The sequence below is a fragment of the Urocitellus parryii genome, chromosome 5 (assembly GCF_045843805.1).
Source record: "Urocitellus parryii isolate mUroPar1 chromosome 5, mUroPar1.hap1, whole genome shotgun sequence".
In the NCBI taxonomy this organism is placed as follows: Eukaryota; Metazoa; Chordata; class Mammalia; order Rodentia; family Sciuridae; genus Urocitellus; species Urocitellus parryii.
This window is the reverse complement of record NC_135535.1, coordinates 126,867,738-126,885,162: the sequence shown is the minus strand read 5'-3', so window position 1 is coordinate 126,885,162 and position 17,425 is coordinate 126,867,738.

Sequence of the window (17,425 nt, the reverse complement as noted above, 5' to 3'; positions counted from 1 at the left end):
ACTTGTCAAAGAAAAAGGGGCAATGAACATAGACATAAATATTTACCATACTAGAAAATCCATCAATATAATCTACTATATCAACAGGTAATAATTAGAAAAATCACATGCTTATATAAATGTATGGATAAAATTATTTGAAGCCAATAATTGTTCATGCAAAAATTCTAAAAAAAAAAATAGGAATACAGAATTTCCTCTACTTGATGATCTGCAAAAACTTTCCAGCTAGCACATACTTAATGGTAAAGAGTGACTGCTATCCCCATAAGTAGCAAGACAAGGAAAGGAGATTTTCTCTTTCTGTTCTTATGCAACATGGAGCTGGATGTCCTGATGTGGAATAATCAAGAAAAGAAAGTAAGAGGAATACAGACTGAACAGTAAGAAATAAAACTCTCCCTATTTTCAGATGGCATGATTGTTTACAGGGAGAGTCCCTAGCAATCTAGCAAAGAACTTCTAGAACCAATATATGAGTTCAGCAAGATGACAGGACACAGAATCAACATACAAATATCAACTATATTATTTCATACTAACAATTGACATATGAAAACTAAAATTAAATATACTATGATTAACAATTGCTTGAAAATCAGCTAAGTATAAATCCAGCAAAATATAGCCAAAAGTATGAAAAATACAGAATTCCAATGAAAAAAAATCAAAGAGGATTTTAGTAAATGGAGAGCTTGTCAAATCCCTAGGCTGGAAGATTCCACATACAAAAACATCAGTTTCCCCACTGTGAAGTACAGGTTTAATACCATTCCTATTAAAAGTGCCACAAGCCTTCAGATCTAAGAAAAACTTTTCCATAATTTGGAAAGGTAAAGGAACTATAGTGGCTGAAATAATTCTGAAAAATAAAGTGAAAGGAATCTACCTATCTGCCTAGTTTTAAGATTTATATGGTTAATAGTCATCAAGATTCTGTGGTACTGGAAGAGAAATAGACCCAGATCAATGGAGCAGAACAGGTAGCCAACAAAGATGTCCACGGAAATACCTGACATATTTTTGATGAAGGTGCAAAAGCAATTCAGGAGAGGAAAGACATTCCTTCAACAAATGGTACTGGAGCAAAGAAAGGAAGCTCTGACATAAACCTCACCTTCTACAAAAATAAACTCAAAATGGGGCACAGAGTAAATGTGGAATGTAACCTATAAAACTTTCAAAAAGTGTTGGAGAAAAATTTCAGAATCTAGTACAAAGCAGAGATTGAACACCAAAAAGCACAATCCATAAAATAATATATTAATTGGGCTTTGTGAAAATGAAAAACCTTTGCTCTATGAAAGACCTTATGTAGAGTACAGAAAAAAAAAAAACCTGATAGAATGGAATAACATATTTGCAAAACACAAATCCAACAAAGGGCTCACATCTGGATTCTGAAAATTCAACAGTTAAAAAAAAAAAAAAAAAAAAACTTCTAATTAGAAAATGGGCAAAAGACAAGAATATTTTATTAAAAAGGATAAACAGATGGAAGAACAAGCAAAGGGAAAGATATTTGACATTGTTGGCCATTAAAAATATACAAGTAAAAACCACAATTAGATATCATTGCAAACCATCTGCATGGCTAGAATACAAAATAATGATAACACCAAATGCTAATGAAGATATCGAGAAATTGGATTATCATACATTGCTTGTGGGAATATTAAGTAGTAAAGCTACTCTGGAAAACTGTTTGGCAGTGTCTTTATGAAATTAAACTTGCAACTGCTATCCAACCCATAAAACTTACTTATGAACAATTATCCCAAATAAAAGTAAATTTATATTCATGTGACACTCACATATGGATTTTCACAGCACCTTTGTTGAATATAGCTAAAAACTGGAAACAGCCCCAGTGCCCTTCAATGAGTGAAAGGTGAAATAATGTGTTGTATTCATACCATGGAATAGTTAGTACTCAACAATAAAAAGAAAACTACTGGTAATGTATGCAACAGTTTGGATTCATCTCAAGAGTACTGTGCCAAATAGAAAAAGTTCCAAAAGGTTACACGTTACATGATTCCAATATATGATGTTCTTGAAATGACAAGTATAAGTACAGAGAACAATAGTTTCCAGAAACCAAGAATGAGTGAGGGAAAGAGAAAAATAAAAAACTACATGTGAAGTAGACTTCTGGTGATGGAAATATTCTGTACTTTGACTCTACCAATGTTAGTATCCTGATTAGAGTTGTGGTGTATCACACTGTATTTTATGTACTATGTTACACCGCTTAGCAACCCATAAAATGTACTCTTGAACAATTATCCCAAATAAAAGTAAATTTATATGCATGTGAAACTCACATATGGATTTCCACAGTACCTTTGTTCAAGATTAATATGGCTAATAGTTGTTTATATTATGCTTTACTGTATCCTGGTTGTGACTTGAATGATTTTATCATTGGTGGAGCCTAAATAAAGAGTTCACATCATTTTTCTGTGGTATTTCTTATTACTGCATGTGAACCCACATTATTTTAAGTGAAAAGTATAATATTTATAATATCAGGGATGGAAATAATTCAATTGTCTACCCATGAATAAAATTACTAAACAAAATGTAGTATATACCTACAGTGAAATATTATTCAGCCTTAAAGAGGAAGGAAATTCTGATGCATACTCAACATTGAAGATACTATGCAAAATGAAAGAGCCATATACAAATGAAGAAATACTATATGATTTCATCCACATGTGGTACCTAAAGTATTCAAATTCTTAGAGACAGAAAATAGAAAAATGCCAATTGGTAGAAAAGGGTGGAAGAGAGGATTATTTTTTAATGAGTGCAGAGTTTATTGCAAGATGAAAATTTCTGGGAATGAATAATAATGAGGGTTGCATAAAACTGTGAATATATTTGTGTCAATGAATGGTACTGTTAAAATAAAGTGGTAAAGTGTATATTTTACAACATTTTTTTAAAAAAAGAACCTCCCCCAAACCAAACAAAATAACAGAAAAAAAAATTAGAAGATTACAATTTGGTGAGGAAAACAACATGACTCAGAATAAAGACAGAAGATAGCCTTCCTTCAATATGCTTTATTTTGGTGGATTAACTGAGTAAAGCTCCTTTGCATAATTATAATACAATTAAATATGAAATCTCCACAAAGAAAAAGCTCATTGAAAGAATATAAATATATATTTATACTGACTTGTCATACAACAGGTCAGGAGGAAAATGCTATGTAATTTGAAAATGTAAATGTTTACAGTAATTTTGTTGGAGTTGGATAGTTTGGGTGCTGTTGTTCTGAAAGTACCCATTGATGTGTTACAAGATAAGGCAAATTAAAAATTTTTGTTGGAGTTACTGGGAACTGGGAATTTTAGAATGAGAGAATAAAGCTACAAATATAAGATTAATGAGGTTAAATAAAAATTCTGTAAGCTGAAAACTGTGGATCCTAGATAAGATGGAATAAACTCTTTGCTACAAAGAACAAGACAATCTTGTAATACTTCAACCTTCAGCTAAACCATGTCTCTGTAAAGAGGAAGGCAGAATGACTAGGCTCCTCAGGACTCAAGGAATGACATGGCAGTGAGTCTTCAATTTACTGTGAATCCCAGACTGGGCACTTCGAGAGGCATATAATGTATAGCTGCCAACAGGCATAGAGAGAAAGAGCCCAAGACTCGGAGAAAGATGCCAGCAGGGTTAGAGTGGAGAGCCCACTTCTACTCCACACCCAGGGGTAGCTCATCTGCTTGTGTCCCCTACGTGGGCAATGTCAGAGACAACCAGATGGAGGACCTCATTTCCCATTCTTTAACCAGCAACCCAGCAGATGGAACCATACCACAAACATGCCACCCTCAGCAGTGTCACAGAAAAGGATGGGCTAGGGATCCCTACCCTGTCACCTAGCAACAGCATAACAGCATGCTGCTCTTTCTTCTGAAAATGGTCAGGTGAAGAGTATCATCAATAGGGTCTTCCTTGTGCTTACTGTATCTCCACTTTCAGATTTTTTAGCCATTTTCTGTGTGTGTGTGTGTGTGTGTGTGTGTGTGTGTGTGTGTGTTGTGGTGCTGGGGATTGAACCCATGGCTTTGCATATGTGAGGCAAGGACTCTACCCATTGAGTTATATCCCCAGCCCAACCATTTACTTTTAACACCTAGTTGATAAATACTTCTAATAGACATTCCTGGGAGGGAATATAAAAATAGGAAAGTGTAAATTTTAAATTCTAGTCTATATCGTTTTCCCTTGTGGTGATAGATCCCCTCTCCTCCATTGAACCATACCTCCTGATAGTCATGTACCTATGAAGTTCCCTTCCACACTGTCTCTTGACTGTACCAGTCACTGCTTTGAGAATAGAACAGAAGTGACACTGGGCCAGTTCTGAAAATGGCACCTGTTTGATGTGGAAGTTTCTGCTCTGCTCTTTTGGAACATTCCTTCTTGGAACCCAGCCACCATGTTGTGAGGCAGCCCAAGTTACCATAAGAAGAACAGAGGGTCCCACCTGAGAGTTGCTCATGAGCCCTTAAGATAATTTAACCATATTTTAAGCCACTAAATTAATTCAATATCCAGAATTAGATAACTGAGACACTCTTCTATAAAGCCTAGAAAGCACTCTTATAAAGCCCTGATGTTTACAATTAGCAAGAATTTATTTTTTGTGACATGCCACTATGCAGTTGTCTGATTATTAATGCATTTACCTCTTACTGCTATGTTATAGTTACAATAATATACAGTAAGATGTCACAAAACATGAGCTGTCCAAGGCAGGACCTCTAGATACTAGAGGCATTGTTGATGTGAGTAGTAGTACGTAAGTGTTTTGGGTAGCTTTTTTGCCGCTGTGACTAAAGGACCCAACTAGAACAACTGTAGAAGAGAAAAAGATTATTTGAGGGCTCACAGTTTCTCACGGTTTCAGAGTTCTCTGTCCATAGGCAGCTGGCTCCATTCCTCAAGGCTTGAAGTGAGGCTGAACATCATGGAGAAAGAGTGTGGTAGTGGGAAACAGCTCACATGGTGCTCAGAAAGCAGAGAGAGAGAGGCTCAACTCTCCAGATACAAAATATATACCTCATAGCCACACCCACAATGAACCACTTCCCCACCACCACCATATCACCTGCCTCCAGTCACTACTCAGTTAATCCCATCAAGGATTAATTCACTAATTGGCATAAGACTCTCATAACCCAATCATCTCTCCTCTGAACCTGCTTGCATTGTCTCTCATGTGAGCTTTTGGGGACACTACATCTAAACCATAACAGTAAGTCAAAACTACTTGGGCCAAATTTGGATTGTGTCATTTACTAGTTATATAATCTTGGCATTCAATTTTTTAATATCCTGATCTGCAAAATGGATTATGGCAAGAATGAAATAAATTAATATTTGTAAAGCATTCAGATCAGTGATTGACACAATAAACACTCAATAAATATCAATGTTTTCTTATTTTTCCCCTGATGTATTGTAAGGATCCAGTAAATTCTGAATGCATAAGTAAATAATGAACGTGAAGGTGAGTGTGGTGGATTCAGGATGCCTGAAGATTTGCTGACACTCTTCCTATTAACACTTTCTTCCACCTAGAGAAGTGTCCCTGCCCCTTGAATCCAGACTGGCCAATGGAGTCAACAACATAAGTGTCAATTCTGGGAGCCCCAGTCCACAGTGTAACATACCCAGCTACTCTGTCAGGGAGGAAAAGGGGCACCCTTCTGTATGATCCTACCTAGTGACCAGGCATGTAAGGAAAGACATCTTGAATCCTTGTGAAAATCCAACCAGGTAGCACCATGGCAACTAAGCTTGAAGCAAATTCCTCACTCACAACACCATGACATATAATAATGTGGTTATCTGAAGCCCACTTTAGGGAAATTTGTTATGGAAGAATGACTCTCTCAAGGTTTTTCCTCTTCTTTCTTCAGTGCTCCTGAGGTGTCTGCTGTGAGGACGCACATGGTCAGCACAAGGTGCTGTGGTATATGCTCATGTCTTTTTCAAGGGGGAGCCGCTAACGTCTGTTAGTGATGATGAGGATCTCCTTCCTCTATAGGCAGCACATGTTAAGCCATTTCTCTCATGACATCAGAATCTGTGACCAGTCCATCTGTAGGACAGTACATGAAATGCTGGCATCCAGGTCTCCTTCTCTCCATGAAAGAGTGAAGGGCACCCCTCTTACAGCTGTTGTGACCAATGGGATATAAGGCCCCTGGTCCTTAGGGCCTGGTGATTTGTGCAGCCCGTGACCTGCTCATCTAGCTTCATCAGAACTACTTGCTCCACAAATCATGCTGCCAGCATGGTAGACTTTGATGGACTGACTCTGTGCAAGAGATCATCTGTGTTGTCACTCAGCCACTTTACCTGAAGGACAAGACTTGGGAAGGGATTGTCAAGGGGACAGGGACACCACATAACAGAGGCTGTCCAGACCCGATGTGGGGGAGAGAAAATCAATCACGGTTTCCGATAAGCTGCCTCGGATGGCTGATTCTCTTGTTTCACTCAAAGTGGCTTTTGCATCTTACTTTATGGGATTCTGTGGTCTGAAATACTCCATAAATTTCCACTGCCTTTCAGAGTCCCCCTCTGCGCTTCATTCACACGTCCTGACAGTTCCTGTTCCAGGGAGGCGTTCTGGGCAGAGGCAGACTGCAGCCTGGCTAGTCCCTCTGAGCTCCAAGGGATAAATCTATCAGTAGCCTGGCAGACCCATGTCCCTTCCTGAGCTCTGAGATTTGTGCACAGGGATAGGGCCCAAGATGAACAAAAGTCTGGTAATATTTAATGACACCCACGCTTTGCAAAAGCAGAAGAAGAGGGGCATGTTCCAGACTTTCCCCTTGCATCTTTAAGATAAACATGGGTTGCAATGATGATGGTAAAGCCAATGTACATTTTCTTGGCTCTCATACAAAGTCTGGTATTAATCTGAGCAACCTAAGAAAAATGGCCTCACTTGAGACATCATTATACTCTGCAGGTCCTGGAAACTGGTGTCAGGCTGAGGTCCAGGGTCAGGTATGGTGGAGAGATGGTCATGGGAAAGGCCCACACTAGCAGAGTTCCTATTGTGTGTCACTGCCCTCCTAAGAAACACACACCTACTCATAAGTTCATCTTACCTTGCCACAACATGCTTCAGAAATCCCTGAGCCATAGGTCTTTTCATTTTCTCTCCTGGGCACATGGTGAGAAGCAAGGACGTGTCATCTACCTTCCCTGCCTATATGTTGAATCAGGAGGGACTGGCTCAGTATAGGAGTCTAAGATGCAAACAGGTAGGGCTGGGCGTATTTAGAACCTTAGAACCTCTGATAGAAATTCTCCTGGGACTGACAGGACATTCATCTTCTTCCTGCTTCTTCTGCTGACCTGGGCAGACCACACTGAACCTCTGGTGAGCTTTAAATAAAGTCCTCTCTGACCATCCTCGACTTCTCTTCCCATTTCCTCCTAACCTCTGTCCTTGCCAGGGAATCATAATCAGGTGACATGAAGGGATAAGCTACTTCAGTGAGGAAATGACTGATGCTTCCTTTTATGTGATCTTTAAATGATATGAAATGCTACTCAGATTCTGTCTTTTTCTAATCACTTTTCCAAAAGTGGAATGGCAGGCATGGAAGGAGTCCACATGAAGATATGCTGAAACCTCAAATCACTCAATAGGCAGCTTCCTCTTAAGTATAAATCGGCCCTGTTCTCCCACTCCCTCCCAAACTCACACATACTGTTTCTTTAACTTCATGGAAGCAAGATACCTCCATCTAATCACAGCTTCCCTGACCTCTGTCTTTTTCCCACCTGGTCTTGTTTTTGACACAGTCCCAGGAACATACAGCCTGGAGTCCAGTCCCTAGTTGTGTGACTTATGGCATCTTGTATAATTAATTTCCCTGTCCCTTAACTTCTCCATTTGTAAAATGAATACAAACAACAGTACCTACCTCCAAGATTTGCTGTGATGATGAAATCAGATAATACTGTGAATGTGTCCAATAGAGGACGTAACAAGGGAAGCACACACTCAGGTTGGTAGGTTCCTGACCTAAGATGGAGTCCTAGAGAGATTATCTTCGATGCATATCCTCCTCTAGAGCCATAGTTATGGATGCAAAAAGATTCAGATGATCATCCAGTGTTGCCTCTGTGCCGATGGAGCAATATATTCCAAACTATGTCTCAGGAAAGGAATACCATGGAACTCCAAAATGTATATCCTCAATCGCATTATGCAAAAGGTAGTTATGCATGCCCTAAAAGATGTCAGGTTATTAAATCTACTTAAAGGGCAGGATATTCTCTTCCTGAGAAAGTATACACTAAAGATACCTACTAAACTCAGTTTAAAATTTTATTCCATACTCTATGGAACATTTTCTAAGCAACCAGTGTTATTATAGAGAACTTTGGATTTTAAAAGAAGAAACTGAGATATACCCCTTATGACCATTCTATCATGTGACTATCCCCCTCCATGACCTGTGTGTCATGTGACTATCCCCCTCCATGACCTGTCTTTCATGTGACTATCCAAATGAACATATGTGGTGCCAGGGGACCACTTTATAAGCCTGAAGATGCCACCCACAGAAGGTAACTTCCTTAGAATGTTCTTCATTCATCCAAGCCTCCCTATATAGTTTCTAGTTTGTGATGTTAATTCTACATGATAGGAAGCCCATGCTGCATCTCCCACATTCATGTAGCAACTGAGACCCTTCACACCCTAACCAAAATGAAATAAAATTACATAAATTAACTCCCACCATCAGGTCCAGGAAACTCTATTTGTGGGGATTGGTTTGTTGTTTGCTGTTTTCTTTTGTCAGTGTATCACTCCGAGCTCAATTGACATGATTTCTAATTCTCTCCACCATCTTGGCCATCATCTTCAATCTACATTCTAATTTATCTATATCCTTTCCAAGTGTGAGCTTTGAGCTATAGCATTCTCTGTCCTGGAAACCATGATTTTGTTAATAAAATTTTGAAGTCATGAATATATTTATAACACTAGTGTCATCGCTATTATAATACATCAGATTGAGCTCTCAACATCTACATAATATGCCAATAAAGGCAATGACTAAGCTGGATCTTCCCCCTTTACATTCTCTCATGGATGGGCACATTGTAAACCTGGGGATTTGGGGAAATCTGTGTCAGATTCCACAATTTTTCCCCAAGACTTAGTGTTAACTAGCTAACCAAAAGAGAAAGTAAATACAAAGAAGAATCGCATAAATATGCTCCCATTTGTTTAAAAAATTGAGATGCATGTATGCATAAACATCTGCATATGCATTTACATGTTTTTATGCATTTGCATATGCATAAAAATTTCGGGAAGGAAACACAAGAGATTATTAGTAATTAGTAATCAGACAAGTATGACTAGAGGATCTGAGATTAGATGATATTGTGTATTTTTAATATTACCATGTGCATAGATCACTTCTTCAGTAGAAGGAGAACTGGATAAAAAAATATACAATCTTTTGTAATTATTTCACCAATCTGGCCTGTCAACTTTGCTTCCTGTTCATACATGACTTGAGCTTTCCTTCTCAGCCTTTACCTTTATGTTGAAAATAAAGAGCAGAGAAGAGATCCTGGAGCAACTCCCAGATCCTCCCTCAACAACAGTCACCGATTTGGTTTTTCCAAATAGCTCTCCCATCCAGACCACATTTCTTTATCTACATCTTGATAAAGACTCTTCCTCTCTTCAAACAGGGAAGCTGCAGCAAGTCTTCAGGATGGAAGTGAGAGGCACAATACTGGTCTTTTTTTTTTTTTTTTTTTTTTAAGAGAGTGAGAGAGATAGAGTCTAGAGAGAGAGAGAGAATTTTTTTTTTAATATTTATTTTTTAGTTCTCGGCGGACACAACATCTTTGTTTGTATGTGGCGCTGAGGATTGAACCCGGGCCGCACGCATGCCAGGCGAGCACACTACCACTTGAGCCACATCCCCAGCCCACACAATACTGGTCTTGAACACTCACCCTCCTCTGGAGCTATAGTCACAGACTCAGAAATCCAGATGATCATCTGGTGCTCCCCCATCCTGCTGGTGAGTGATAAATTCAGCAGGTCCCTCAGGGAGCATCTACACAGTGGAATGTCTTATTCAGCAGATGTTCAGACGAGGCCTCTTGAGTGTGTACTACAGAAGAAAAAGTCTGCTTCCTCCACATGCTTTGTGAATCCCACCATTGCTAGGGCTGCTCACCAACCTCACAGACACTCTGATTCCCTGAGCAGATGACTTAAAGAATGACTACAAGTAGAAGTCTTTGGGCTCACAAAATATTCTCATACTTTCTGAAACAGAGCAGATAAAAACTATATTCAGAATAAGGAAATATTTGGGGAGAGGTCCCAGCAAGAGTTTACAAAATTCCTCCTGTCCCACTGCAAGATCTAAATTTGGGGTAACTTGGAAGGGTCTAGCAGATGGTTAAGCAAGCCCAGGATGGAGTGGGGATTATCACTCAGCACTCACCTAGTGGCAGAGAGTAGCTTTCCTCTCCAGCTTTTCCTGTAAACTTGGAATCTCCCACACTGCTACAAACTCTGTAATATACTGTATTTATCTTCAAGTGTATTCATCTGCAAGTGGCATTGAGCCCAATGTCCACGTTTATGAGCACTGAGGGAATCAGTGTGTGTTCTCTGCCATGGATTGTTCCATATTCTTTCTGCCTTGGAGATGGTCCACAATTGGCTCTCAAATCCTGCTCCATTAGGCCGGACCATTCCACAGCTTCGATGTAATAATCTTCAGAGAATCCCCAGAGACAGGTTTGCTATGCATTCACTCCTAATCACCCTCAACATCATAGGACATATTATCCAGGGTAACATGAAATCCTGTACTAGAAACACTCATCACATAGACAAAATTATACCAAAATATTGCTCTGATTTTTGGTGCTATTCGAAGGTAGGGGACTTGCTAGAATTCAGTGAGAGGGAAGCTATATATAATTTGTTTGGATGGAGTTAACCTCTGTATGGACTTCCTTGGGGATCTGTTGCATTTATCACACACCAAAGCTATTAATGCCATGGCAGATCGTTGTAATATAACACACACACATGCTGTCATCATCTCCCAATAAAGGAAAACCAAGATGTTAACTTGGACTGGTGTGGACCCTTCATTTTGAACAGTTCCAGCTCAATGCCTACTGAACTTTCAGGGTAAATCCACATATTATTTCTAGCTCTTGACTCACATTTGTAACTGAATGAGTTCAAATATCCATGAGAAACCAAAAAAAAAAGCTCCATTAAAAATATTTTTTCTATATATCCAGATGTTTGACTTTGTCAGACAAAAACATCTAGAATTTTTACTGCTTATTTTTTCCCTCAGTATATGACTTGTGTTTCAAAGGCTGCAAATCTATGTAAGACTTCTGGCCATGCAAAACTCAGACCTAAATCTTAAACTTGAAACTAAACAATTAAAAACTCCAAGGCTTATGGGGCCATGCCTTTCTTTTCTGGGTTCCCAGAGCAGTTTATGAACCTAGAGACCCCCTGGATATGGCTGTCTGAAGGGTTGGAAGTGAAGAACTTCAGGAATATGAGGGCCATCATCACCATGAGATCTCAGTACTATGTATTTGGCCATTCTAGAAGTCTGTGCGGCAAAGCCTTGTTCTCAGATGATCTTTCATACTAATTCTATTTCCTACAAAGTGAAGGCTGCAGGAAGGCTTTAGTTGGCCCGTCAATCACCATTTCCTTGTCTAATGTCAACAATATCAAGAGGAAGAGCTGCTTCCAGATTCCTTTTCTGGGTTATAACAGAACAATCTAAGAGTCCCATCCCTTTTCCAAACAGACTCTTCTATCTTATCCATCTAACATTTGGGAGCTACTATTTGTCAGTGAAGAGCCCCCACTCCACACCTCATATATCTCCTTTATCCGAATTTTACTCTCCTCTCCTGGTTGCCTACATGGTATTCTTTCTCCTTTCTGAATCTTAGTTTTCCCACCTATAAAATAGGCAGATCCATAATGTTTTAAAGAATTCACTGTGACCACGTGCATAAGGAGCTCAGCTTTCCACAGGGTAAGTCCTCACTAAATACCCAACTAGAATTCTTCAAGGACCCAGTTCTGGGCAAACATTCAGAAGTCAGAATGAGACCCTGGCTACAGAAACTTGAGCAAATGTGGAGCCTATCATCTAGCATGATTCAGTCAGTTCTATAAAGCAACTTGGACAATGCTTGGCAATAAGAAAATGCTTGTAAAATGTTAGCCATATGGATTATTTTCCTCTGAAGTCCTTTCCCAGGAAGCCTCTTGCTCTCCACTGAGCAGTGTTTGCCTGGCAGTGCTTTTGGGAAGGCATCATTAGGCTCCTAGGTACATCTTATTTTCTGGGTATGACTTTACTTCTCTACTAAGTGCAAATTGGAATCTACAATGACTGTTGGAGAGACCATTCTACCCCCAGGCTGACAGGTAAGAACACATCCTCCAGAGTGTTGCTAGGAGGGGAGCCTTCTTTATTGTTTTATTATTTTCCATTTTTTAAGTGAAACAGGATTTACTTGTTGAGATAGAAAGAATTCCTTAGGTTGTTAGGGAAGTAGTCTATTTATCTTTTTATTCTCATTTTTTAAATTGCCAAAATTTATATTTGTTGCATGTAACATGATGTTTTGAAACATGCATACACTGTGAAATAACTAAATCAAGCTCATATATATATATATATATATATATATATATATATATACACACACACACACACACACACACACACACACAAATATACACATATATGTGTGTACATATATACATATGTATAGATATCTTCACATAGTTATATATTTGTGAAGAGAACATGAAAAATCTACTCCTTAGTAACTTTCCTGAATACAGTACATGATTTTGTGACTGATCCTCACTGAGTTATGCACTCGGCCCCTTGAGTTTCTCTCTCTTGTCTCAGTGAAATCCAACCCTTCCCTGCACCACAGCCCCGGGTAGCTACTGATCCACTCTCTACTTGTATGATTTCTATTTATTTTTAAAATTTGAAATAGAATTACATATCCCGGCTTCATGAAATACACCGTGGCCATCTTCAGCAAACCACTGGGATGCCCTGAACGGTGGCCTGCAGAGGAGTAGACAGGACCGCCACTACAGCAAGCTCTGCAGGCGGGGCCCAGGAGTGGAACAGGAAAGCCAGCAACTGAGGCTGGTCTCTACTTTGATTTGGCAGATTCCTCGGTCTGATATCAGTAAGGAGAAAGGGGATCTCAGTCCTGTCTGTAAGACTGACCGCTCTGTGCACATCTCTCCTAGGGAGAGTCTACTCTCTCCACCTTCCAGGCACTCACTGGAGGGACTCCAAACTTCCAACACAGATACACAGGCTACCAGAGCATCCGTCACTTTCCAATCACTGGTTTTCTCCTAATTAATCCTAGGCCTGCTGACTTTACCACCCTGGGAATTAAAGAAAGAACAAAAGAAATCCTAGAAGTATCTGAGCTTCTATCTTGGCAGAGCCCCAGCCTAGCAGAGATGCCAGTGGGCAGCTAAGAAAAGACACAGCCCTTGTGGGTTGCCATGCCTCGTCTCCCCCGTCTGGGCCCTATCTCACCCTGATGATACCCAGGGCGGTCCCTCATCTCCATGGCAGCTGAGGCAGGAGAGCACCACCCCACTCCCCAAGGGCACGCCCCTCCCACTATCACCTAGGTCTTGCTCTCTGTCTTTATATCCTGCTTCCAAACCCTTACAGAGGCAGCATTTCCTCTCCTTCCCAGAACCTACTACCCTGTCCAGAACTCACCTCCAATGGTGACAAAAGCGTTTAAAGAAAAAAAAAATCAATAAAGAACCTTATTTCCACAGGATGCCAGTTCTTACCAAGTAACAGCAGGGAGGCCCTGCCCAACTCCTTAATAATGCAGAAGCCCCCACCTCAAGGACGTTGTGAAGACCCTGAGCTTCCAGTTGATCCCAGAAGCCAGGAAAGGGTCATTCTCATGGCTTCTCAACCAGCCATGGTTTCCCTTGCCTCTGGGCCAAGAATGTCACTAATCTTGGTTAAATGAGCCCAAAGCTACCAGACTTTTTGTGACAGAGAAAAATACTTTCCTAAAGCTGGTGTGGCTTCCATGCAGACCCTGACTTTCCTGCTGCCAGAAAATATCTGTCCACTCTCCTTTTGCTTACATACAGATCAGACAGAGAAATCTCCAGCTGGGCTTCTCTGGCCCTGCTAGTCAGTCAGTGCTAACCTCACAGGAAGTTCTTGTGCGAAGCCTCTGATGCCCTGAAAGAGAGGAAGGAATCGAGAGGGCAGGATGAGTCTGAGACAAGAGAGCTGGAGGAGGCTCAGACCTGGGCTGGGGCCAGGGATACTGCCCTTCGCATGCACTGGGAGAGGGACGGTGGGTGTCTTAGTCCTCTTTGAGATGCTATATCGAAATAACTAAATAACTGATTCTTTAAAAAAGATATTTTTTTTCTTACAGTTCTGAAGGTTGGAATTCAAAAGTTAAGGGACACACACACACACAAAAAAAAAAAAAAAAAAAAAAAAAAAAACCATTAAGGGGAAGGGTGCAGTGGTGCATGCCTGTAATCCCAATGGCTCAGGAGGCTGAGGCAGAAGGATTGCAAGTTCAAAGTTAGCTTCAACAACTTAGTGAGGCCCTAAGCAACTTGACCAAGTCTCCAAAAAAAAAAAAAAAAAAAAGAATTAAAGGACTGGGGATGTAGCTCCTGGATTTAATCCCTGATACCAAAAATAATAATAAAATGGAGCTTGCCTCTGTCAAGGGACCTCTTGCTACATCATGCCATGGTGGAAAATACAGGACAGGAAAGCCTGAGAAACTAATATACCTTTATAACTTAAAAAAGTTCAAATTTACTTTTATAACTAATAAACTCACTCCCCTGCAATTAACAATATTACTCCATTCATAAGGGGAGAACTCTCTTGACTTAATGACCTTTTAAATGTACCTTTTAAATGTAGTTTGCGTTGGATATGAAGTTCCCCGCACATGGATGATGGCCATGCAGTGGATGGAAACAAACTTTATCAGACGGAATCCTACAGACCTCAGAAAGAAAACTTCAGAAAACCACAGAAACTATACATCCCATCCTCCTCTTCTCTCTGTTTTTTGTTTTTCCTAAGAAAAAAATTTAACTTTCAGTCTCTTAGTTTCCTGTGGTTCCCCTCATTGTCCCTTTAACTTTTTCTTCAGAGTGGGCTCTAGGTTATCCTACTCCGAACAGCCTGCCCTGAGTTCTCTGTCTCTGGAGGAGGCTCCTCTGGGTGGAATGTCTATCTGCTGCCCTGCAGGGGTCAGTTTCTGTTGCCCTCACCCATTGGACTGTGAACCTACTCGTTTGTTCATTTCTACATCCACAATCCCCAGCCTTCGGCCTGGTTCGCATCAGCCGTCTGAAAGGCTCACAATCAAACACCACATGGGTCTCTTCCACTTCTCATGGCTCCGTTGATTTGTAGCTCACACATCATCTCCACGAAGGCAGCTCCCATTGTCTTCCATCTCCCCCAGCTCCTCTTCCTGTCTTCTCCCTGGCCAGTGAAGGCTTACCTGCCCCCAAAGGGATGCCTCAAAAGCAGAAAATCCTGAATTCAAATCCCCATTCCACTTTCTTGCCAGTTATGTGAACTTAGAGTACTTAAATAGCTCTGATGTTCAAGTTACTCATGATCATAATGGATGTTATTAGCCTTAGGTTCACAAACATGAGATCAGGTGTTCGTAGGTACCATTAAAAGGGTCAACTGATGAAATCTCTGTTCTTTTACCTGGAAAGTCAAATCAGGTGAGAAGACCTTCTCTTCCAATTCATAAGGAAGCAGAATAGAGCAACCCTGAGCTGTATGTCCCATCACCATGAGGAACCTGGTGTAATTCTGTTGTAACTACACCCACACCCCTCCCATTCCCTGACTCTAATCCCAGTTAACCAGTAAGTCTGTTCCTTATGCTAGTAATTTTATCATTCTCATATTATGTAAATGGAATCATATTGCATGCAACCTTTGGGATTGACTTTTCTTCATGCAGCATAAGCCTCATAAAATCATATAAGCTGTCATCTGCATGAATAGTTCATTTTATTGCTAAGCAGTATTTCACAGAATTGATGGATGTTCCTCAGTTTAACTAATCACTCAGGGAAGGCCATCCAGGTGTTTCAGGCTTTTGATTAATATGAATAAAGCTGCTATGTACGTTCATTGCAACTTTTTACATGCATATATATTTTCAATGTCCTGGGATAAATGCCTGAGAGTTCAACTGTTGTATGTTGATAATGGCTTTCCAGAGTGGTAGAATAATTTTACATTCCCACAAGTAATATGAGAGTGATGTAGTTTCTGCATATCTTCTCCAGTGTATGGTGTTGGCATTACCACTCCTGTTTGTTTTTGTTGTTGTTGTTTTGTTTTGTTTTGTTTTGTTTTGTTTTGTTTAGCCATTCTGATAGGTGTGTCATGATATCTCATTGTGGTTTAAATTTGTATTTCCCTATAATATTTGGTTTCTTTTAATGTAATTATTTGCCATCTATATTCTCTCTTATGTTCACGGATTTTATCTATTTTCTAACTAGATTGGGAAGTCTTTATTACTATTGCATTTTGAAAGTACTTTCTGTATTCTACATACTAGTGCTTAGTCATATATGTGCATTGAGAACATTTCCTCCAATCTGAAACTTGTCTTTTCATCTTCACAAAGCAAAATATTTTTACCCTAACTTAAGAAACAAGTCAAGAATGTCTACTTTCACCACTCATTCCAGGTAGTGCTGCCAGGTCTGAACAGTCAAGCAAAGCAAAATATTTGGCTTTGTATGAGAATGATGTGTTGATCACTACTTTTATGAGTCGGGCACAAATCTAAGAATTCTTTGCCTACACTTGGGTCCCAAAGTTCTTTTTATATGTTTTATTTTACTTCAAAAAATTTTATTATTTTGCATTTCATATTTCACTCTGAGAGATATTTTTGAGTTAATTTTTGTATAAACTGTGAGATTTAGGTAAAGGCTCATATGTCAGTGATGAGTTTTCTGTCTTCCCTCAGTTCTCTCTTTTTTCCTAATGTATTTAAGGCTTTGTTGTTTGGTGTGCACATTTGGGTTTGCTATCTCTTTCTACTAGACTATTCTCTAATCACTATGTTATAATTCCCTGTACCTCTAGAATCATACATACTCAATCAGATATTAATAACTCACTTTCACTTTTTACTAATGTTTGTAGGAAATATTGTTTCTTGTCATTTGCTTTTGATTTGCCATTGAAATTTAAATTAGCTTATTAGAAATAGCATTTCCTTAGATTAT